The following is a 25,734-nucleotide window of genomic DNA, read 5'->3' as shown; positions in this document are numbered from 1 at the left end:
ATACCTACTTTTCAAAACTCCCGGAAAACTTTCCAGGTAAAACTACCAAACTTGTATATTTTTGCGAAGTGTGTACCTACATTACATAATTAACACAGATTTTAACTTGATGTGCCATCAGCTTGTTGTTTTATAATCCGTGCAAAAATGTATGCACTTCTCGTTAGCAAAAAACTAAAAGGGGCTACAAACAAAAAACCAAAAACAAAAAATATCGAAGGGACTCCCCCGTGATGATATTTAAGATACCTTTGTTTTTATAACATCCTTAACTCTCCATATTTGGAATCAAAACAGGATTTGAATCTAAAAGAATGCCGGGAAATCCCAGATGGTCACCGTAAAAACCTTTCTCTTTACGAAACCTGACTATAAAACTGATATAAAAGGCTTTTAACCAAGGTTTTTATAGGTCTCTGATTTTTATACATTGTAAACGTTAATTTTGTAGTAGCATAATTTAATGATTAACGGTAATGCACGGAGCTTGATTTGCCAATGCTTCCAAATATGTCTTATAAATATTGTTTTAGTTTAGTTACGAAAGAAAGCCTTTAAAAGTAAAGTTATTATTTACTCTATCTGCTAATCGGTTTCTTAATTAATTAATTTCTACTAGCTTCCTGCTGGATATCGATCTGTCAGAGAAGAAAGTCTAAGTGAAAATTATTGCTTTATTTCATAGCGAAAATAAATCTACTATTTCTCAAAATAAGAAATGTAGACATTTTACATTGTATTTTATCTTTACCACGTTTTTATAAAAAAATAATATTCTGTGTCTCATAGGGCCCTCGCCCACGGTGACTTGTAGCGATGCAGTCGCAATTATAGTAGCGCGTTGGCATCACTTCTGTAGTGCATTGCAAATGCGACTAACGCGCGATATTAGCGATGCTGTCGCCGTGGGCGAGGGCCCTAAGACCTAAGTAATCTATCTCACAAAACAAAACGACGATTAAGTAGTATAGTATCTAGTTTATTTATCGTAAAATTGGAACTAACAAACAGAAGGAAAAACTTACAAACTGTGCTGCTTTCGCATTTCAATATTTCAACTTTATTGAAAACGTGCGGCATTAGGTTACTCTTGTATGACTGAATGGAAATTTTGTAAGAGTACCTACATTAGTAACTTGATTCTTTCCTTGTATGTGAAGGTAGATGACACATTGTATCTGTTATGAACAACAAGTCATGACCAAAATGGTGTGAAGTGTCCACATGGTCCAGTCATATGAACTCTCTCAAATCTCAGAGGTTCTATTCCCAACCATAACCTACTGATTTAAGTCTATGCCTCTAAGTCCAGTTAAATTATTATAAGACCGAATTTTACGACAAAGATTAGATTCGGATGTGCTATCAACTGTTCAGTAAGAGCAAGATAGGTTTATCTTTTCAATTTAGGTAGGTATTAGATAAGAATTAACAGAGGTGACGAGTTTCTTCCCCCACTTCATCTGAGCACCAGCCCGTGTTGTCCCGAAGTGGTAGTAGAAGTGGAAGTAGGGCAAACTATTTGAGACAATAAGGCTGGGTTGCACCATCTTACTTTAACTTTGACAAACGTCAAAAATCTGTCGAACTCCATACAAAAAGCACCGGTTATCGTCAAAGTTTGGTGGTGCAACTCAGCCTAAGTGACATAAAAACTCTACATACTAATAAAGAATTTGAATTTGACTGACAAAAATATACCGATGGCTCACAATTTTAACGTATTTAAAGGTCACCAAATTATGCGACCATCTTTTTAAAAGAACATCGATTAGATGCTCATTATGGGATGCATTAGGTATAGATATAAGTTAGTCACGAATCACGACATAATATGTAAGTAACAAACGATGTAACCTTAGGTTGTTTTTGTCGAACAATGGTCATGGGTTTGTACATTGTAAAACCATTGGATTTACAATTCATTTGTGGGTTTTATTACTCAGAGGGAATCCATCATCAGTTTTTTGCTCTTTTTTACTAGGCAACAAAGCATTTATGGTATTTATAGTGTTGAGTACCCATACTGCACCTAGAATGGTATGGAAACTTAGCTCAAAATGTTTTCATAAAATTACTTACCTTCGATAAACAAGGTAAATTTTCGATAATCTGGTAATCTTTTAAAATTATTTACTAATACATTGATCAAAGAGGAAATTGAGTAGGTAAGTGCAAAAGAAAGTAGGTACAGTCGCGGAATGAAAAGGTTCGTCACCTTAGTGTCGGTTTTCGCTTGCACTAGGTACTGTAAGAGTCAAACCTGCCAACATAACAGTGCAAGAAAACAGTGCTGCTAACATTTAAATAAATATGACGTTTGCTAACGAATAAGGTTTTGCTTGTTTATTTTTCTATCCCATCAGTGCAATGCAATGATGACATTGACCAATTGACAATAGTTTTTTTTTATTTAATAGAAATAATAATGGCAGGTTGAACCAACAAGAAGGTTTTAGTTTATCAATCATAATAATCTTCTTGACAAGATAAATCGTCAAACAACTTTGATCTGAATAATTTTGAACTTTACTGACGAACAGTTAAGGATTATTTTTTCTAACTCGAGATTATTCTGTAACATAGTTTCAAAAGGTAATATGTGCTCGCGATTCGTTGAAGGAATCAATTTGAAAACTGACGAACCTTTTCATTCCGTGACTGTACATCAAACTAAACGCTTTACATATTAGTTCTATGTATTATTAGGTGCTGTGCAGAGTATTATCAGACTACTCAGTAGTAGTAGTCACTTAATTTTGAACTCCTCCTATGTTCTTTTGATTAATTTCGTTGCGGGTCCAATGACAGTTTAACTTTCCCCCAGGACAAACTTGACCTTCATTGGTTGGGTTTTTATGGCGGTCAAGATGTAGATCCTGGCTACACAGGAGTTGCAGTGGTGGGAACGAGAGGTGGGAATAGTCGCGTAGTAGTAGTCGCTAATGTAAAAGGCTCTCATGTAAGCCTCTATTTTAGACAGTCTACATAAAAATAGCTAAAAGGAAAAAATATGAGACATGTGTAGGTAGCTCCTGTTTAATATTACCATGCAAAATGTTTCCTACTACAGAATTTTACCATGTTAAGTGGTCATGCGTACCTAATAGACAATGTAGCTCGTATCTTATGAGCACGTTAAATAGAAAAGAAGCATGCGTAAGGTAACTAAAAATTATTTGTCACGAAAATTTTCACTAATAGTAATCATTTTCACTATGTAGAGTTTTTTGTATTACGACTTTGAAATATTTTGAGTCTCTCTCATGCATTTCAATGTAGTTTTTTTAAACAAAAATTACCAAAATCTGGGCAAGCTAGCTCTACTCCAATACATATCGCACCAATCTGCACCTGAGTTTTGTTATTAAAATAGGTAGGTCAGTCAGATACAGTCAGCGTCAAATACGAGGGGCGGCTGATAATTCCGCGGCCTAAGGTACTTAGCGATGAGTAATTAGCATGTTACTCATGTCACTAGTTGCGACACTCAGTAGTATTATAAAAAGCAATCACTAATTAAGTTTGCACTGATAGTTCAATTTCTATCGAACAAATGACATCACCATGTATGCCAAATCTGGAGATTTGCGGAATTTCGACACCGCGCGCCGCGGACATAATTCCTTGTAAAGAAGGAAAATAGACCGAAAGACATTTTTGAAGAGATGTCATTGGTTCTTCAGGATTCTGGACCTTCATATACCATGGTTAAAAAATGGGCCCGACTATTTCAACACGGACGAGAGACCTGTGAAAACGACCCCCGCCCTGTCACGATACTGAGTGAAGGAAACGTTCAAAAGTCGAAAAAATCGTTCCGGCTGACCAAAGAATTAAATCGTGGCAGATAGCTGAAGAATATTTCTTTATGTTCGCGAGGCTATTGTACAGAAATGACATGGGAAACTGACACGCGGATTGATCTTTCGGCAAGACAACGCGCCCGTTCACGCCGCACGAGTTGCGAGGCCAAGCCCTGAAAGACACCGGGTTCTCAGAGATTGGTCACCCACCATATTATTATAGCCAAGACCTATTACCTAGCGATATTTTCCTGTTTTTCGATTTGAAAAAGGACTTACGGGGCCGGAGATATGCAGATGACAACGAAATTAAAGCTGCGGTTGGTCGTCATTTTGAAAAAAAAATTTTTGGGTGGGTAAAAGGCATTGTATGCGAGATTTAAGAAATTATGTATTTCTTTTGAGGGAGATTATATTACAAAATAAAAAATAGAAACCATTTATTTTATTTCATTAAGTACCTTAGGCCGCGGAATTATCAGCCGGCCCTCGTAGTTCGTGACGCCCAAAGTCTGTAGCCAAAAAGTTCGCAACACGTCTTTGTGACAATTTGAGGTTTGTGCCTGTGCTATCAACTTTTTGGTCACTTTGGGTGTCATGAACTATTTGACGCTGACTGCACTAAAAAGTTAAAACATAATAAACTCACATGTGAAAGACTCTCCTAGATGTAGACTGAGGACTCTATTAGGCTGGTCAGCATTTCTGCATAGACACAACACGTGTGGCAAGTGGAACGTGTGTAATTTGACTTTTAAAACTACCGTCACACTCAGCTATGAGTTAAGGGTTAGTTGAGTGAGTTGTATAAGGATTTTTGTACCCATAAACATTTCACTCAACTAAATATAATAATTAGTAATCGTGGTAGAGCTTGTTCTAAGTCCGCCTGGCTAGATACCCCCATCTTACTTAAGTTTGTCGCCCTAACAACAATGTTAACAGCATTGCATTATTGTGTTCCGGCAGTTAGAGGTAAGATAGCCAGTTCTTTTGTGGTTGAGGATTCCGGGTAGATTTCGCTTCCACCTTTGGCCTGATCATCACTTTTCATCGTAAGTCAAATACGCTATAAAAAGCACACTTGATGCAACAATGAGGGCTATCGTTTTAGCGATTACCAGTTAGCGCCACTGTAGAGTAAGGTCCTGTCACTTGCTAGTAGCGAAGACAGTGGCACCAACTGGTGAGCGCTAAAGTGGTAGGAGGACTATCGCATTTGCACTCATGAAGATGGCGCCACTGTAGAGTAAGGTCCTGTCAATCGCCAGGAGTGCCAACTGTTAAGTATAAAAACGATAGCCCTCATTGCAATAGCCTAACTGCTGAAGCATTGGACTGATGATTTGACAAACCAGTTCGATCCTTATCGACAGCAATTCCAGAAAGAAGTTTCATAATACATAACTCAAATATTATTCATTCATTGCTGTATATTTTTAAGAGTCTCTGAGGCCACTTGCTTCAGACCCATGGGTCTTGGGACTTAATCCCGGTGGGGGCAGATTTTTCTGTTCGGTTTGGTTATTGGTAGGGCTTGTTAGGGCCAGTTCACAAAAAGGATTTCGGGTGAAGCTCGTTTCCACCTTCGGCCTGATCAACAATCTCAATCAGGTGAGATGCAGGCCAAGAGTGCTTCCTCATTGTTGATAAAAACTATATTATGTTAAATTGTAACTTTAAAGTAACATGAGTGTCCTGCTAGGGAATGAAGTTTGAAGGTAGATACAAAAAAAAGAAAGATACTTGACAAAACTCCCTCTTAAGCTAGCTTAACGCATCATCGTACTAAATCTGTTACGCCTATAAAACGTTTACTACCTGTTCGTTAAGCAAGCTAATTTGTCTAATTGTGTCTTATAAGACACAAAAGGTAGCGCGTGCTCTGAAATAATCAGATACGTTATAGAATACTACGTTTATTAGTGTTACTTTAGATACATACTACTTTTGCTTTAGATATTTTGTATTAAATCCCACAATGACGAATCAAAATCCCGTGATATTGAGCAACCCGTAGTTAAAACCAGATTTTTGTTTATTATCTTAAAATATTTCTGCTTATATTCGTTGGTAGGTATACAAAACATGCAACCTTGTATAAGAGCTACATTTATAAGTCTTCGAAATTTTAGCATAAAATGTATTATAGTAATGTAACTTACAATTTAAAATACCAATTGGATTTTTTATTAATTACACAACACTTTGTACACCAATATCACAAAAATATCTCTCGTCTATTAATTTAAGTCCACTCCCCATGATTTTCTTCCACTTTTTCGCGAACCAAATCTGCGAATTTCCAACCGGTGCTATACGTATCGTATCTAATGCTATATGAACACCTTGCGATCCTCCCGTAGGTGTATGTCATTGTCATCCAATCACAGCAGCAATTGCTTTATTGTAGTCTACCTACGGCCGCGAGACCATTACGTCTGAGCCCAATCAAAGTGGACTCTAATCTTAGCAGGTTAGGGCTGGAAATAGCTAGCCGTCGGATGAGAGATATCCTGGGAATGATAAGTCTTGAATGGGATGAGTCAAGGAAATTATAGTAGGAATTCGCACGTGTGCGCAGTATACCGGCTCTTTGCAGAATCCGATACATCCATAGACTATTCGTTCTATCAACTGAACTTAGTGTATCTAAGTTGAAATTACAACCATTTCTTACCTAGTGAATGCGCTAGATGAAGGGTATATTTTTTGTTTTGAGGGAATACGCTGCATTATTTCTGGCTCCCTCAGAGTCTGGTGAGTTTTGTGGGGCTCTCTCTCTCTCACTATCTGTAAGAACTAAATACTCAGGTAAGCCAAATAATGTCTACCTGATACTGTCTGAATCGAATTAACTAGTTAAGGATTTAAAGGAGGGCTATCGTTTTAGCGCTCACCAGTTAGCGCCACTGTAGAGTAAGGTCCTGTCAATCGCCAGGGGTGCCAACTGTTAACTATAAAAACGATAGCCCTCATTGTCTCAATGCACTGGAACATGGAAACTCTTACACGGACTCGTATAGACTAGAGAGGTAAGATAAGATTACGAGTATGTCGTCCAAAGTGTCAGGTCTGTCTCTCCCGAAAACGCGGGAACACCGTTACTTCGCACAACGAATATCTTTAACGCAATCATCAAACGCTTCTGTTTTCCAAGGGTTCTCAAGTGGACTACAAGGAAAAACTTTCCGCTCCCTAAAGTACTCACTTAAGACTGATAAGGCTTGATTGGCAACAATTCATACCTACACGGCTCGCGTGCGATTATCCCATTTAATTTTAATCATGTCTTTATTGTACCGGGAACGCGTTATGTAATTGGCGTATACTTTTACAGTGCACAATTAAAACGTAAAATAGTAATATTTTAGAAGCACGCAAAGTTTTTAATTGTAATCTTAATTAGACTGGATTGCGTTGTAGGGACCGTTAGTTGGTGCACATTAAGCCATCAAAAGCAGCCAAAGCAAAGAACTGATAATTGCATTCTAATTATAGTGTCGTTGCATAAAAACCTAATACACAACCCACACGTTTAAAGAAAATGATGACGTACGGTTATTAATTAATTTAATTGAGACTTGATTATCTTTTCTTGCAGTCTTGATGGTGGTTAATTCAAGCTACACTATTGGTTTTTATTATGCAGAACACGGCGCGCTTATTTTTTTGCATAATCAGGTGCCGTGCGATTGCTGTCAAATACCTATTTGACCGCAATCGCATTTGATGTTATGTTCTGGGTACTGGCTACTAACATAAGACTATATTTGGGTGCATGATGCCCGTTTTCACTATCAATCTCTAATTTTGAAGTGACCCCTATGGTAACACATAACAGGAGTTTTGTTTTCATAGGGGTCACTTAAAAATTACAGATTGACGGTGAAATCGGGCTTAACTCTACCAAATGTAAAGTTATTAGTAAGTGTGCGGCAAATTAATTGCAGTAAAGCACAGTACTGTAACTTATTGACCAGTCACTTTGTGTTTTACACTAATGTATTTGGAAAAGGATTTGTTAAAACCGTCCATTTAATTTTATAAAAGAGGCTTATAATTTCTAAATCCAATGGGAGTCATCTTAATTCGCTCACTCATCTCATCTCCAATCTTTAGGACTTAAGATCTATAATCCCAATAAGAAAAAGCGCTGAATATATGCAAAAAGGGATAATCTCATGTTGAATATTAAAAGCCTACAAGTCGCCGTAAAGGGCGTAAAGGGACTAATGCCGTTTCCAAATTACCAGCTCGATTTTATCTTCATGTAGTAGACTCAGCTTTTATTGTTAAGATCATTACAATAATGTACTGTCTGCAGAATTAGACTGTACCTTTTGCTGCAAAGTACATAGCATCTATTATAAGCACATAAGATGCCATGGTATTTAGCTCGATATAGTGCCGTATCTTTACAAACACCGAGCTACATTTTAGTTTTTTCTAACAAATAGAATGGACATAAAAAAAAACTTTTAACACATGATTTTTTACAGCGAACATGTAGAGATACACATAAAGGTAAGCACTAGTCTACCAGAAAGGTTTTCATGTAAATTGTTTCTGTGAAGAAGTTATTAGAACTCACATTGAACCATGCTTCAACTCTACGCCCTAACTCTGAAATTATGCACGTTATGATGACGCACTTTTTTATGGAAAACAAGGCAAGGTGTTAAGTGAGATGCAGTCTAGGATGGTACATATTATCTACCCTGTAAGTGCATATTCACTCTCGCCTAAAAAAGCCCGGATGAAAGTGGTCGTCAAAGACAGCAGCACGGGACTATTCCCACCTCTCGTTCCCACCACTGCAACTCCTGTGTAGCCAGGATCTACAGCTTGACCGCCACAAAAACCCAACCAATGAAGGTCAAGTTTGTCCCGGGGGAAAGTTAAACTGTAATTGGACCCGCAACGAAATTAATCAGAAGAACATAGGAGGAGTTCGAAATTAAGGTTCGACTTCCCTCCATTGCAAAGCGGATGACAGGTGACAAACAAAGGTTTGAAACCTTCAAGAAAAGATTATGCACCACGGACAATAAATTAAATTAAGGGGGCCTATCTTATGAGCAATTAGCAACTACCTGCCAATAATATTTTTCACAAAATCGCTTAAAAGCACGGAAATTTTTCCTTGTCGCGACAAGATCGGTGTAATAAATTGCGGAAACAGATGTATGTTGTATTGAATTGAACGACAGCAGCAGGCAGCGAATTACAGTCCCTAGCTGTTTGCATTATAACATAGATATCGAAACGCTTAGTGCGAGCTGGTGGAACCTATGTGCCATTTTCCATAATATTTCATTTTGTAATCCTAAGAATGTATGCATGTAGCTTGTCTCCTCTAAAAGACGTGATCTATACAAACAATTACAGCTGGAAAACTACTTAAACAATTTTTCCTCTTACAAAGTTACAGGCACCAGTCAGTCACTTAAATAAATAGAGACTTGTTATCGTAATCCCCACGTGTTTTATCTTTTGGTGATCATTCCAGTAAACAATGACTCAAACAAACAATCACATGACGGAGGATCATGATAGCTATAAGTTCTGAAACTTAGGTAAGTACTAACGCCCGTATTCACAAACAATACTATGAGGTCTCACAGTGCGCGTGGACGCACAGGGTAACACACGAACCAATCACAGAACTCTATTCAATGGTGTGCGCTCAATTTTCTGCTTCACTTAAGCAAGCATCATTTGGGAATTGTTGTTTTAGTGTTTAAGCATACCCAAGTAGCATTCGGGGTTCTATATAGTATGTCTAGTCATTCACATGTACTCCACAAGCTGTGTATGTCAGCTGTATACGAGCTGTATAGCTTGCTATAATGCTTTTATAGAACCAGTTTGGGCACAAATTAGACAGCCTTAAGTTCACTATGGCTGTACATTAGCAGTATAATAGCAGTTTAAGTAGTAACATCGGACTTAAGGCTGACTTACGACACTATATGGGACGCAGTGTGAACCATACAACGTACGTGAGTGTATAAAGAGTAACAAGTGGCTAAATGCACAGCTTTCAAAGTTATAAAGTCCGACAAAAGTACTCCAATGCTACCTAAAGTTCACTTGTGTCCTAAATTATTTCCACATTTTAATATTAGTTTTGTATTTGTACGTGAGTGCCAAGAGGGAAACAACTCGGGCGGATAATCATTTATGCAAATATACGGGTTTTAATGTTAATGCCATTGGGAATGCAACTTTATCGTGAAATGTATACATATTTACAGCTAAAATATTTACGCGCCTCTGTAAAAACGCGATATTCATTTTAAAATATTTAAAACTGGCTGAGAGGAAATCTACAATTTTCAGTTTTTGATATTGTATTGGCATTATAATTATACTACGGTAATTAATTATAACATGAAACCAAAACTCAATCGCTCTATCTGCGAATTTTGTGATAAATCTGCTTTAATTTTGGAGATTTATTTGGTAAATATTTTAGGTTATGTAGAACAAAATAGTGGAAATGAAATATTAATATGTGAACTGTTATAACTCCAATTTAATGCGGTGAGCGTATATTAGGTTCACATGTGTTCTGTTAGAATGCTGTTATCTATATGAAGTTCCACATTTGTACCACTACAGCGCTAATGTCTATAAATTTATTCTAATGTGAACTTATGTACAGCTTTAAGATGTACCTAATTCAGGCCAATTGTGTATCTTTAATTCTTTCAAATACTGAAATTTTAGAGATCCGCAATAAAAATTATTAATGTCCGTTAAATCGCCTAGCCCAGGTACTAATAGTCAAGTATGAATACCTAAAGCATCAGACGGTAGTGTTCCCGGTTTAAATTCGTTTATTATGCCTGACAATTTATTCAAAGCGGAATGAGGAATAGATACGATTTTCAATAGCCCATGTTCTTATTTTTTTGCGAAAGGTTAAATAATTGTCCAAATCAAAATTATTATCACTATCTACTATCACTAGAACTGCAATCATCACACTCTGATATCTGTATATTTTGAAGGGAACTTTCAGGTTCAGGCATAATATTTTCCTCTGCATCATGTACAGAACCACCATGAACAACTAAAAACAGGCTTGGGGAAAAGTGTAATAGAATATCACATTCACATTCATGTTCAGCTTAAAGCAAATAAGAGTAGTACTTGTGGACAAATAAACTGCTATTGATGTTAATGGACAACAAATATAGTCCTTTTAACAGCCTACAGTGCACATGCGAACCATTGAAACACTTTTGTACAGATAGTAAAAAAAGGTTATTTTAATTATCACAAACAAGTCCTACTACAGCTATTAGCTGTATAACAGTCTAAAACATGTAAACATAACAGCCTTTGGCTTTATAAATGACCACGTGTGTTCTATTAAAATGCTAGCTCTATAACATCGTACAAGTAGGCCGTCAAACAGCGGTTGCCGTATCTCTACCCTCCTCTAATGCCCTTAGTCAGACGGCTGACTAAAGGATAGTTGTTAGAGTATTATAACACCAACAATCGTATAAAAGTATAACTCTACACTCCTATAAGTCCCTTAGACAGGTATAGGTGTAATTTATTGCAATAATACAGCTTATACATCACGAGTGAACTGTACTAATACTTTAAGTACACATTGGAACTAAATGTGAACTCTTAAATGGAGTAAAATGCTACTTGGGTAGGTACATAAGTAGGTCTGTAACTAGAATTCAATTCTTCTATTGTTTATAAATTATAATTATGTATCTTGTATCTTAGCTAAGAACATATTTTAGGTACCTACTTGTGACCTGACCGCATACGTCATCCAGTTTGGCAAATCCTTTAGGGTGTCCAGTGCAACGACCAATAAGACCTTATTATTGGTGAACATCAGTGGTTTCATTTTGTCTACCCCGAAATAGAGCTAATGCCTGCCACTGCTCCAACCCTAGCACGTATTTATACTATTTAATTGATACAAATAGTTTAAGAATTGAAACCTGACCTACTGGAATTGCAACATACCTACTGCAATTGAGCATGACTCAGCCAAACATCAATCTCAAGTGGTCTAGCAACGAGAGATAGCTTTCGTTTGAAACCCGTTTCATCTGCCCGACTCATTGCGGACAATCAAAACCCTTAACGAATGAGAAACGACAAAAAAGGTGCAGCTGAACTCTTAGAGAGGTTGCACATTGGAGAATTGAGGACATACGTTACTGGTCTTAACTTAAAGCACAACCTATAGGTATTTAGGCCCGATTTGACTAAACTTTATCCGAGAATAACTCCTGGTATAACTGGCACATTGACAGTTTCAGTATCGGAAATTGTTAAAACTGACGATTAATTCTGAGATTTAAATTTACTCTTGTTTGGCCGAATCCACCCTTAGTCAATAGCCTTTTTTATCCACTTTGACGAAGCTCTTGGCCTTCATCTCACATGATGGAAAGTGATTATCAGGTTGAAGATGGAATGAAGCTTCACTCGGAATCGTCAACCACAGAGGAACTTACTATCTTCTTACCTCCAACTGCCGGAACACAAAAATGATGCTAACATTGTTGTTACGGCGACATTTTTAATGGGCTGTCAAAACGCGACTCTCCCATATATTTTGCATGGCAATGAGGACTCTGACGTCATCAGGTATCAACTATACTGACTGTTTATGAATTTCAAAGCTACTGAAAATTAGCCAAATGTCGGCCGTTTGGTGTAGTGGTTCTAAAACGGACTACTATGCCAAGAGGTCCCGGGTTCGATTCCCGGCCGGGCAGAAATTAAAATGATGGATTTTAATTTCTGTGACGGGTCTGGGTTGTCCAGGTGAAAACTAAGACTTTAGTACAAATACTAAAGAAGCCTATTCATTCTTCTTATAGACTGGTTCTACGAAATCAGAAACATACAAAACAAAGGGAATTTCTTTCATGATTAGCTGTAGACAGCGAGGAATGACTGTTACTATACTGTGTACTCATGTTCTGCTGTGCCTCTAACCCAGGGGTGGCCAACTTGATTAGACATAAGATCCACTGTTTACTAACGAAACCCTGGGCGATCTATCACTTACATACTTCTTGAAATCTTAAATGCATAGTTTAGTACAAACAGCATAGCTTAGTACACAATCATGTAGTATTTTTTGTCTTGCCACGATCGACTGGACTGCTCTAACCTGTCAAGTGTGAACGCACTCTTAGAGTTAAATCTTCCAACTAATCAGGAAGAGGCCTATTCTAAAACCATTAGAATTCCAATTCGTATACGAAGCAAATTTAAATAAACATAGATTAATCGTAACAGGATTACATAGTTACAATAATATTGGTCTTACTAGCAATTTGAAATTAAATGCCTCAAAAATAAACTTTTAGTTGATTTTTTTTAACTCCATTTATTTTCATAAATTATGCCCTATTAACACTATTCCACTTTATTCAACTAACTAAAGCATTAACGTCAAATTCTTCGTTAGTATTTATTAAAATAAAATAGAGTTCTTTCAGGGCATTTATACTGTACATTATTAGTGTTCATCGTCATCATTTCATATCGTCAAAAGTTTTCCACTTACTAGTTAATGAAAGCCGCAAAAAATTAGGTGATCTACTTTGACAAGACCTAATTAAAGATCATCATCTGTCCATCTTAATTTAGAGATTTGACTCATCCACTCATTGACACATTAAATTTTCATGTTCTCCATTGCATTGTTGAATTTTTCATAGAATTTATCTGTAGGATTAGAATTTTGGTCTGAAACGCTCAAAATAGTTTATTACATAGTACAAGCTTTGCTTAGTTTGGGACTAGAAGCGTAGTGTAAAATGACCATATTCGCCGGGTCAGGTGTTATACTACCTGACCCGGCGAACTTCGTACCGCCTATGTTCATCAGAAATAATGTGGAAATTGAACGGTGAATTTTTTTTCAAAACAGTCCAGTAGTTTCGAAGCCTATTCCCTATCACAAACAATAATAAAATCTTTCTTCTTTTTAATATTTGTGTAGATAATAAGTGATAGAATAAGTTTTTATGGCCAGATTTTAACAACTACTAACTCTAACATAGTGAAAATTAACTAGAATATGTATCTAACCTACTTTCAATCACATCTGGCGATAGTCCATCCATCAAGACCTTTTGTTAGGCACACGTATCATCGGAAACGTCAATCACACTTTAAATAAGTCCTTACGCATTCCCACGAAAAGTCAAGGCCCCCAAAGTGGTCAAAATACTGTTGCTCATACATGCATAAAAATAAAAAAAACTTACCGCTAATTCCAAAAAGTTCGAAAAAACGTCGCTGTTGATATGTGATGATTTCAGATTTACCGCAAAAAGGAACGTTACCGAAAAAAACTCAAACGTAGCTTGAGCCTATCGAAAAACGGAGTTTCTTCTTGAAAATTTTCATCTTTCTTTTCACGAACGGATCCACCGTGACAGTTTTGCACCAAGAATTCAAAAGAGTCTCACAAATCGTCCAACATTTTTTCTCCGGAATTTTCAAATGCTGGCTGAATATTTTCAAATACCGCCGCCGTCGAAAACTCTCAGCTTTGTGGTTCGACAGGAATCTTTCGCGGGAAAATTCAAAAATAGAACACAAAACGCGTCACTAAAATCGTAATGGCGCGCGACCGTAAGGAAGCCATAAGTGGACTGCTATTTTGACCGCTCCTTGCTCTGTATTATTTATTTTTATTGGTAAATTAGCCTGCACAAGTGTACAGGATCTCTGCCCACGCGATATTCGTACACGACTGAGCTCAAGCCCGCACGTCTTCAAATTCTCTTTAATAATTTAAGACTGTTTGTATATGCGATACAGATCTCTATAAAAGGCGTGCATTGAGACAAAGCATTAATTAGAATGGGCAGTAACTAGAGTTCGTATGAATCTTTGATGCGAATGTAGCACAATCAAGAAGAACGGCCTATTCGTGTCAAATTCGATTTCGCGATCGCTTAACGAAGCTCTACGAAATAAAACCTAGACAAAATGACATTCGTAATAGATTCGATTTCGTAATCGCTTCGACAGGGTGTTTTGTTTGTAAGAAGTAATTATTTCGCTACATGAAGCAATCCTTTGAATCGAAACTGAATAATGTCATGAAGAACTTAGCATTCATTGGCGATGTCAAACGTTACCGATCGTAACAGTTACTATGAGGAAATGTTAAAAAAACATTTTCCTAATAGATAAGAGATATCTCTGATAATAAATATCATAGATAAATAATTTTATCTTAAATACCTACAAGTTAACCTTTGGAAAAGGTAACATGTCAGACGTAGGTACTGAGCGCTGTCAGATTACTGAGTATCGTCGAGTTGGCATGAGGTTTCAATTTCTATCCACATTTTGATTATTGAATACATAACCTAACACAATATTTGCGTTCAAATCTCCTTTTTTTGATAGTGTTTATTTTTTACAATTTAACTTGACTTAAGAGGGATCATCGTATTTGCACTCACAAGTTAGCGCTAATAGCGAGTGACCACTCTAGTATCTAGTCCATTTCTGCCACTTTTATCCAATGAATGTATAGGATGTGACACTGCTATAGATCGTTTCATCCACGAAGATGCGCCCTACCATTCTTCTGCTAATGTTTGAGTGTTATCGGTACTCGCTAAATTATCCATGAGTGCACACGCACACTACAACAATGACGCTCGGATTGCTCGGATCAAACTCCCCGCACCCCGTGCTTCCCTCGACCAAAAATTGGTGGGGCGCGTCTTCGTGGATGTAATAGTGGCACCTGGACCTTACTCTATTTAATGGCACCAACTGGCCCTCACATACAAACGATAGTCCTCAGTTGTTAATTTATCCAAAGTAGGTATGTGATAACTGCTAATGTTGCCGGACAGTCTTCTTCTACTAAATAAATAAATGGCGATGGTGATGAAATGATGATGAATATGCATCGGTAGAGTTACTGAAAGATCCCTAACGTACTGTGGCGAGCTTCTTGAGATAAGTTACTGTTTGAAATCCTTGTACCGTGTCTCCGGTGTCACTGAGTACATTCGTGATGAGACAGATTCGTATAGAGATGGTAATACCACCACTGAGAAAATTCACTGAAAGATCTTAGCTTTTTCAGTTGTTAACTAAAAGTTATTCTTGTGAACTTTGATGAGAAAAACAATTTTGTATGAAAGAGGAACATGGCTGATAGCTCAAATGGTTTACTTGTAGTCAATCAAAGTCTATAAGTAGTAATAAAAAAATTAAAAAAAATCTGAGTACATGCCATACTGAATACCTACTGACATCTTAACTTTTGACGAAAACAACTCGCTTTGGACCCGATGCACGACGAGCATCATGATAACAGTGACAAAACCTACTACAGCCCCCTTAGACAAAACGCACTTTTTGATCGAATCGAAAATCGAATCCGTCAAAACTCCATACAAAAAAGGGGCTTTTCGACCACTTTTCGACTGGTTTGCGATTATAATTTGCACTTTGTCTAGACCCACAGGAATACTTGTCTTCTATCCATGAAAAACAGTAGAACTAAAACACCAAAGAGTTTTGACTGCCATTAAAGAAAAAGAAGACAATCTCTTCTGATGAGCCTTATTCGCGGTTAAAAGAGAAACGTTGCCGTGTTTTTGGAAGAGTAGAATAGGACCACTCCCATTCCAAGGGTCTCGTAAAAGGCGACATAAGCTTACGAACACTAGGCCTCTCCAAACCGTCTGGCCAAAGTACTGAAGAGTGTCGGCCAATCCTCTATTTACCTCTGGTAAACTAGAGAGTTTATGTGGTGGGTCTACCTGGGACCTGCCCAGACATAGTGTGGTCAGGACCCATTAGGTGGACCAGCGATCTGGTGAAGGTCGCGGGAAGTGCCTGCATGCGGGCAGCGCAAGACCGGCGTTGTGGAAATCCTTGGGGAGGCCTGTCCAGCAGTGGACGTCATTTGGCTGAAACGAGACGAAACGAAAATGAGAAACTAGAAAAGCCTGCTGTAATTTACTTATAAAAAAAAATCAATAAAGTGAAATGGTAAAACCAACTCACAATAAATACCTACTGTGACGCAAATGGTATAGAGTTACAACTATAATTTAGTTCTTAGACAGTCCGCCGCCTACAACATGCTCCTAATAAAACATCTTACTAGCAGTCAGCACGACCAAAGAAATCTTTAACTTGCATTATAACCGTAACTTGTCCTTCTAATATTATAAATGCGAAAGTTTGGATGTCTGGATGTTTGTTACTCTTTCACGCAAAAATTACTCAACGGATTTTGATGAAACTTTACAGTATTATTATTTATAACCCAGAATAACATAAAGGCTATAATTTATGAAGATCTGTGACAAGCGAAATTTCACGCGGGTGAAGCCGCGGGCAAAAGCTAGTGCTCCTAATAAAACATCTTTGCCAGCAGTCAGCACAAGCACGACCAAAGAAATCTTTAACTTGCATTATAACTGTAACTTGATCATTGGATTATTTCTTTCGTCTCTCAATTTGGGAACTCTCAGTTGAACTGACAGAAACGTTTGTAACCTCGTTAGCGAGTTTGAGAAATTAATGTTAAGAGCTTTACGTTTTAGGGAATAACTTTTAAGTACTCATAATTAATGTAATAAGCATTTTTTTTGTTTTACAGATGGATATAAGTTACTTTTTTACCGCCTCTACGTGCCAGTAAGGTTGGTAGTTAGTGACTATAATGTGACATCTAATTCCATACAAAGTATAAGGTAGTACCTACCTACTACTAATAATAATTATGATTTAACTGTGTACCTACTTATCTCTTTTTTATTATATTTACGAGTCATCATCATCATCATTTCAGCCATAGGACGTCCACTGCTAAACATAGGCCTCCCCCAATGACTTCCATATCGCACGGTTGGTAGCGGCCTGCAACAGCGCCTTCCTGTTACCTTTATCAGGTCGGCGGTCCACCTTGTGGGTGGACGTCCCATATTTACGAGTAGCAAGGTGTATTAATTTGTGTAATAAGAACTGGGCTTCGCTGAACTTTTTTTTAAATATTAACAATTTTCAAATTAAAATTCATGTTAAATATTAATATTACACTTTAATTGATTCAGTTTTCGCACTAACTCGTTACATTTATTGAAAATAGTCATCTTTAATTTTTGATATTCATGAAATTATTAAATTAAACATCACAGTTGGTAAATAAATTACATAAATTAGACTTTACAGATGTGTTTTATCAAATTGAGCAATTCAATTTTGTTATTTAAATTAAACTAACGAGAGAGTGGCAAGTGGCAATGGGCGGGGCACATAGCTCGTAGAGACGATGGCCGTTGGGGCAGGAAAGTTCTCGAGTGGCGACCACGGGCTGGAAGACGTAGCGTGGGCAGGCCTCCTACTAGGTGGACCGACGATCTGGTAAAGGTCGCGGGAAGAGCCTGGATGCGGGCAGCGCAGGACCGTTAATTGTGGAAAACCTTGGGGGAGGCCTTTGTCCAGCAGTGGACGTCATTTGGCTGAAACGAACGAACGAACGAGAGAGATTTTGATTAGTTTTGTATAACGCATGCATGACATTCGCCTCTGAATGTTAAAGTTCAATGACGTTGCTTTTAATAAAAATTCGCGCGACTTTTCTATCAAGACAAGTTTAAATGTAATTGTTAGTTAAAAGTGCTCATAGTATAGGTTTATGAATAAATTTAATAATCTTATTTACTTAATCGATAATTCACTCATTTAATTGTTTAATAATTTGAATTGTAGAAACAAAAGAGGTAATTTTCATTAGAGCAAAGCACTTTAGTATTGATAAGATAAGCGAGTGAGGTTTTAAACACTGACACACTGACTAACACACTAATTTTATTCATCCAAGTGATTTTTTCTTCACTTCAATTTTTAAATTTCGTTCACCGATTTTCTTTTGTTTTGACATTAAGCCATCGACCACATTCTTTATTCCTGTGATTTGAATTTAGAATGCTGTGTTCTTTTTTTTACGATTCCTGTGACGCAAAGGCATAGCTGAAACGCAGCCTATCTCGATTCAGGCACACTTCACGCCTCCATGCTCGCCGCAAAGCGTTGCGTTCTCAAGCATCTCTTGGCGTAACTTTAAGCCGGTGCTTTAACCACTAAAATGGACTTTAATTTCAGCGGGCTAAATCTGGATATGGCTTGGAGAGTCCCTTTTTTGAGGTCCCCTTTGAGTCTGGACTCAAGATTCAACTCGAGAAATTCGCAGTTTTCAACAGATAAGATAAAATTTTGTAATATTATTACGTTACAAATTTGATATCTATAGAATGGTATAGACATTACGTAAAAGATAACATCTTGGTTAAACTATAAGATGTAGATAGGATAATGTTACTCATCGAATCATACATTTTTGTGTTGCAAAATAACACTTATTTGAACTACTTAAGATGCAGCTACGATAAGCTTGATGTGCTATCGTTTGTATAGACTAAAAAGTTGTTTACAATCTTCGGAACAAGGACGAATGCTGCAAATCATATCATATAGGTACCCATTATTGTCTATGTAGCACTTTCTCTAAGGACTTCTGTACTTAGTTAAATAGAGTTTTTACTCAGTCAATTTTTTTAATCAAGTCTACAATGTCCTGAAACTAATCTGTCAACTGTCTCTCTAAGGGCACTTTCCTACAGCAATTCAGGATCCAGCAGTGCAGGGTCCCGCAAAACTGGACCATCGTATGAACACACAAGAGTTATTTTTTTAAATAAATAAATATTTCTTTGGACAATTTCACACAGCGCCAGCTAGCCCCAAAGTAAGCAACTCAATGCTTGTGTTATGGGTGCTAGCTTAACGGATATACTACTTATATACTTTTTTTTTAAATACATACATATTATACATATTTACACCCAGACCTGTCACAGAAATTAAAATTCATCATTTCAATTTCTGCCCGGCCGGGAATCGAACCCGGGACGTCTCGGCATAGTAGTCTGTTCTGAACCACTACACCAAACGGCCGACACGGTTTGAAATTCATATTCCAAATTCGAAATCAGTTTTTTGCGGGATACTGCTAAACGGGATGTTCGATGTAGGTCCTGCAAAAAAACAATAGGTCCCCGTGGGAAAGAGCCCTAAGAAATCAAACCCTAGACCTCAGTCAAGAAGTCGGTCTAACTGACCACTAACCCTCCACTTTTACTACAAAACTGTTCCTGACTTCACCCTAGGGACAAGGGTTAAGTAAATAAAAACTATTTACTTCCAAGGGATCTTGAATACACCGACCTAGAATCAGAGTTATTCAAAGCAAAGTCATCTTAAAGAGAAGGGATTACGATCAAAAATTGACTGTAAAAGTTTTGGGGTACAAAGGATGGTTGGGCAGAATGGAGTTTTAAGTATGCGTTTTGTGTACGGTTTATGTACAGGGTCAATGTGGTAAACTATGTTCATTAGAGGATGCAGTGTGTAAAATAACGTCTATTTAATGGTTTTAGAATAGATTCTCAGATGGTTAAAACTTCGAGTGCAAGTGTGGTTGTATTCCCCAGTCGATGAAGCACATGATTTCGTGCCCTGCGTGCCCAAACAACTGCACGCAGGAAGATTTATGAATGCTGCTGACTACGCCACTCTTATAACAGAGTTTTGGGCTGACACTGTGTAGGTTTGTTATCGACACGACAAAAAGAAAAAGAAATAGATTGAGCCAGCAAATTGTTAGTTTTTCTAATAGTTAGTTATATTTTAGCTCCGTATAAGTTTTCAATTTTACATAGTAAGTAGGTCTTTTAGCAGTACAGATGTCTTCAGTAGTCAATTTACAGTTAGATCTATTGAAATATGACGCGGCTTTGGATGATGACATTTACATGAAGGCAAAGAAGCATTTTTTGGTGTAGGGGAGACCGAGGTGAGTTGTAACAGAGGAGAGTTGTGACATTGTTAATTTTTTTGGAACCTATTAATTAAACTAGCGAGCTCGTTACAGTGCGCGTTTTTAGTTCAAGTCTCGAGCTAACAAATGCGCGCTGTTGCGAGCTCGCTGATAGGTTTCCAAAAATCAACTCTCCTTTGTTACAACTCAGGTCGGTCTCCCCTAGATAAGAAACCTACCTACTTAATGTTCTTAGATTTCAATTACGAGGACGGAACCGAGTTTACTTAGACTAAATTTAAGTAACTAACAGCCTACAAAATTACCCAAGTACTAGAAACTAACAAGTTCAACTTGATGAGCCTTCAATAACATGAAGCTACGTTTCAGGGCTATTTACTTGCTCTATGAGTAGAGTCACCATCTTTTCAGAACTCTTTGGATTTGTACCTATCAAAACTTTTTCCAATTACTAGATTGTAGATAGTTAGTATCGAAGGTCCAAAAGTCGACTTAGAACCAAAGTTACTCTAGTAGGCAGAACTGACGGCCGATGGGGCAGAAAGGTTCAGGAGTGGAGGCCACGTACCGGAAAACGCAGCGTGGGACGTCCACAAACAAGGTGGACTGACGACCTCATAAAGGTAGCAGGAAGGCGCAGGATACAGGCCGCTACCAACCAGCCTATGTGGGAATCAATGGAGGAGGCCTATGTTCAGCAGTGGACGTCCTGTGGCTGAAATAATGATGATGATGATGCTCCCTAGCTAGACTAAAGAAGAAGGAGATGCGTCTTTTTGTCATTAAGATAGTACCTACTTCGCTACGATTTGGTACCTATTGTTTTATCATAAACCTATACGCTTCTGATCACAATCAAAATAAAAAAGCATATTCTCGTTTCCCATTGATTGCGAGAAATCAATGAACATTTCTATTCATGAATCGGGGAGCAGTGTCGTCAGAAAACAAAACCGTGTTAACGCGGCTAAGTAGCCTATTAAAGTCTAGACCGATTTATAAATACGGGCTTAAATTTAGCTTGTACAGTCAGCTGAATGTGTCCCTGTTTTTTTATGCAGGACAAGCAAGGTTGGTATTTGACCGCAATCGTACCTGGTGTTAAGTATTTTATGCAGGACAAGGCAGGTATTTGACCGCAATCGTACCTAAACTCTGATTTTTAATTCGACGGAATTTTGACATTTCAGAAGTGTTGTCAACATTGAAACATTCCCATTATGAATGGAGAGCATTTTCACAAATTAAAAAATAATCCTTTCTTGAATTTAAGGTTTCACTTGAAAAACGAAGGCTTAAAAATGTACTGATCATTTCAAAATGGTTATTTGAATTTTTATTATCATATTTTTGAAGTTACAAAAAAAAATGGGAAATTATTTTTCTATTACTGGACTCCCTGGCCAATAATCCATGGGTTACAAACCTTTTTTATGAAAATCCTTTTGTTAATAAAGTCTTAGGTTCATAAAATAACCAATTTAACAAGATGCCAATTTTATAATCCAAGTTGATTATGACGACGATAATGATGATTGATGATCAATACATATTTTCGTAAATGATAATATGTTGTTTTACTGTGTTAAAAACACGTTTTTTTTTCAATTTAAACTCTAAAATGTACATAATAATTAGTGTACATTGAATTGACACAACAAACAATAGTTCATTCTTGTAAGTTGTACTTGATGAAATTTCATTTCATATTATTTATTAATAATTCAAAGCAAAAAAGGCTTATTACATCTGAATTGTCAAAAAATGACAGCTGTCAGAATTCCGTTGAATTAAAAATCGGACTATAGTGTTAAGTATTTTATGCAGGACAAGGCAGGTATTTGACCGCAATCGTACCTGGGTGTTAAGTAAGATGCAGTCTAGGATGGTACATATCTGTCCCGTAAGTGCCTATTCACTCTCGCCTTGAAAAGGCCCGGATTTTAGTATAAGCAGATTGTTCTGGCGCTGCAGAACGAGGAGATCCGTGATCCGACCACAAATAATAGGAAACGGCTAGGGACTAAGGCTAGGCCAAAGAAGAAGAAGAATTACTTAGACAAGACTAAATTAAAAATCCTGACCTGCTAACAATAAAATGGATTGCTAGGATTTATAAACTAGTTTACCCTGAAGTAGTTTTAAGTAGGTAAGTAGCAAGCTGAAAATGGCAATGTACAGCGAGGTTCTGGAGTGGAGGCCACGTGCCGAAAAACGCAGCGTGGGACGTCCGCCCACAAGGTAGACCAAAGAAGACTCAAGGAAATCATTGGGGGAGACCTCAGATCATAGAAGGGAATAGATGTGAAACGGGGGCGTGGCGCGTGTCTCCGCGATATGCCCAGAAACGAACATCGCCCGCGACGCCAGGTTAGTCGCGATTCAGTCGTACTGAGGAAATGTTCTCCGATATTGTTGGATAATGCGTCGTAACGTGCAATAACATAAGTGAAACGAAGAACTACAGGAACAATGAAGTCATTTACCACATGTAAGTATTGCAAATCCATTGGTATTTTGCTTATAAAGAAAAAAAACTAAACATTTTTACGAACGAATTCAGTGCCGTGACATTTACTGCGATATCGAAATTAGTGGTGATAAAAATTCAAACACGTTGTACATTGACGATTTAGTTAGCAACCACTTTATGTCATGCGTAACTACTGCGCAATGTATTTTATTTCTTCCGATATCCACTGACGCGTGAAAATACACAGTACGGCCGCATGTGCCGGTCGTAACATAGTGCAGGGCTCGTGTTCTAATACGGTTTCCTATTATCGATAAATAGAAGTAAATTATTATTTTCTATTTTCTAATTTTGAATGAAAAAATCATGAGTTGCTTGCGATTTTTAAGTTTTTACAAAAACAATAACAATAGTAGAAGGGATTAGTAACTGTCAACTATGTAATTACTATAAGAGCTAGTTGAAAGCCTAATATAGGCATTATTTTTGATAAACATAGGCGGTACGAATTTCGCCATAATTAAAAAGTTAATGCGCGATAGTAGTTAATAATAATTACAGTGATCCTGTTATTATTATTAAAGTAAATAATAATTATATTACCAATATTGTAAATACTGGTAAAAATCGCAAGTACCTAAAAGTCATGGGTTAAGCCCATGACTTTTCATACAAACTTTGTCAGTCTATAACTTCTATACTTACTCCATCGATAACGACATTGAGCTTTGGTTGGGGTAAATTAATATAAGGTAACTTCATTTAGTCCCAATAATTGATTCTGAGTTTTTCGTCCATACAAAATGGAACTGACTCCTTTATGCAAAAATCGTTAAAGAACATAATAATAACGTATAATAATAAAAAGGTTTTCATACAAGCATTTTTTAAACCAATTTCGAGCCTTGCCCCCAGGATTTAAAGTATCGATATCTTATCGACTCCATTTTATCTTTATTCTCTCTAATTGCTTTTTTCAAAGTGTGCGTCACGTCACGCGGCCATTGATTGGCCATAAGCAGGCCTGGCTCACTCCGCGCGGTACATCCGATAATTACCTACAGCGAAGCGCCCCGCCGGCGGGTATTATATCAGTCGAGTGTCACGCGCGCGCCCGTCAGGACGCTGGCGTGCGTTGTAGTATGATTATAATGAAGAATGTTCACTAATTTTGTTTTTTAGCTTTCTGTATTCTCTGTTAAAAATAAAAAATACACGTGAAAGAATTATTTCGATACGTCAATTAGTTTCCAAGATATTGAATTTTAAAAGTGCGGGCGGCGGCCGGCCCGCCATTTTATGCGCGTGACGTCATATTACAGTGACTGGCTCATATTTGTATGGGTGGAATCTTGCAAGCTGAATTAAGACCCACTTCCAGGCAACCGATTAAGCTGAAATTTCGCAAACACATGTGATTTGGATGACCATGCAATATTATGATGACATGGAGCTGATCTGATGATGGAGCTGGAAGGTGGCCATAGGAACTCTATAATAAAACGACTTAAATGCATCGAGTTTGGGCTCGTTCGTTTTGTATTGATGAGTATTTTAATTCTATATAGTAATCGGGGTCTAATGATGGAGCTGGAAGGTAATTCGCAATAAAACGACACAATCGCATCAAGTTTGGGTTTGGTTCAATTTTAATTTCTGTGATGGGTCTGGGTGTTAATATGTATAATAAGTTTGTATTTACAAAAAAAAAAATATTTAAGTATGTTTCTATCCGTTTTCTAGTGAGCGGACGCTGTGAATGTACGTCACACGGGGTCACGTGACCGTCGGCGGGACTCAATATTTAAGCGAACTTTGAATGCCTATAAAATCATAACCACTGGGTATTTTTGAATGAAATAAAAACTAATATATTTGTAAATGTAAAAGCTTAACTGTAACATAGGTTTCAAGTGATTTTGCATACCTAGTAGGGGAGACTGGGTACGGTTGAAACAATTTTGCTTTTATTTTCTATAATTTTGTTGTTTAATAACCAAGTGACGATTTCGATACGTGAAATTGAAATTTGAAGTTTTAGCTATGATATGGCTGTATCATTATAGTTCCTGGGTTACTATTTATAGAAATATACGCAATTTTAAAAAAAAGAAATTTTGTTTCAATCGTCCCCATGCCAGGGGCGGTTGAAACAGCGATTGGGATGTGTTGAAATACATACAAATAATACAATAAGTACTAATAAAACGTGTTTTATTTATCATTAATAATACGAATATTAAAATTATAGTACCACATGACGACATTAATCAGTCTAAGTATTTAATATTTCTAAAACATTAATTAGCCTTTGATTAGTAGTAAACATTTAAAAAAATAACAGAAATATGATTAACTAAATCATATTTCCAAACCTAATAAACATTAATAATACAATAATATTAAAATTCTGAATAAAATTAACGAAAATCTTTTTTTTTTTCAAACCATACTTTTCCGCTGCCATCCGCAGTGAATCTCAAGCTTTTACCACCTTTAATGCTTTACTAAGTCAATTACCTCTCTGGAAATCTTCCTTACCCAAACTCTCGGTATCTACA

General features: G+C 37.1%; 1 protein-coding gene across 2 annotated transcripts in view; it reads right to left on the bottom strand.

Annotated features, from left to right (window-relative positions):
- LOC135083383 (uncharacterized) overlaps positions 1-25,734 on the bottom strand; it is a 117,426-nt gene that overhangs the window by 86,336 nt on the left and 5,356 nt on the right. The window contains exon 1 of one of the 2 annotated variants that reach the window (XM_063978120.1): positions 14,081-14,597. The exons of the other annotated variant lie outside the window; for it this stretch is intronic. The gene's annotated coding sequence lies outside the window, so the exon portion shown is untranslated. Of the gene's footprint in view, positions 1-14,080; positions 14,598-25,734 lie in introns of those variants that run through there. 2 annotated transcript variants of the gene reach the window in all.

Source organism: Ostrinia nubilalis, chromosome 23 (assembly GCF_963855985.1).
Source record: "Ostrinia nubilalis chromosome 23, ilOstNubi1.1, whole genome shotgun sequence".
NCBI classification, from domain to species: domain Eukaryota; kingdom Metazoa; phylum Arthropoda; class Insecta; order Lepidoptera; family Crambidae; genus Ostrinia; species Ostrinia nubilalis.
Note: the sequence above shows the minus strand (reverse complement) of the source record. Positions and strands in the feature narration are given on the sequence as shown.